Source organism: Pygoscelis adeliae, unplaced genomic scaffold (genome assembly GCF_000699105.1).
Source record: "Pygoscelis adeliae isolate BGI_AS28 unplaced genomic scaffold, ASM69910v1 Scaffold1067, whole genome shotgun sequence".
Taxonomy (NCBI): domain Eukaryota; kingdom Metazoa; phylum Chordata; class Aves; order Sphenisciformes; family Spheniscidae; genus Pygoscelis; species Pygoscelis adeliae.
Window position 1 is genome coordinate 51,963 of NW_008825176.1, and position 382 is coordinate 52,344.

Genomic DNA, 382 nt, shown 5'->3' on the forward strand with positions numbered 1-382 from the left:
GGGGGTAGCGCCCCCCCCGGCCCGCGGGCGCAAACGCGGGCAGCCCCAGCCACTCCGGGGCCAGCCGGGAGCTGACCCACGTGGCCGAGAGGTGAGAACGGGGCCGTGGGGGGGGGCTCCTCTTCCCTTTTGGGACCTTGAGATGCTTCCCTCGTCTCCAGGAACGGTGCTCTTGTTTTCCACGCCATTAATCCGGAGTCCCCTGGCACTGCTGGCTGGATTCCTCCTGGGATGTTTGGCCTCCCAGCCCGGGCAGCCTGCGGGTGGGCAGAGCCACGGGCAGGGGAAGTGATTTGGGAGGGACTCCCTGCCTGCTGGAGGGTGGTGGGGTCTGCGCTGGGACCCCAGGAGGGAGCAGGGCTGGCCCCGGTCCCCACCGAGG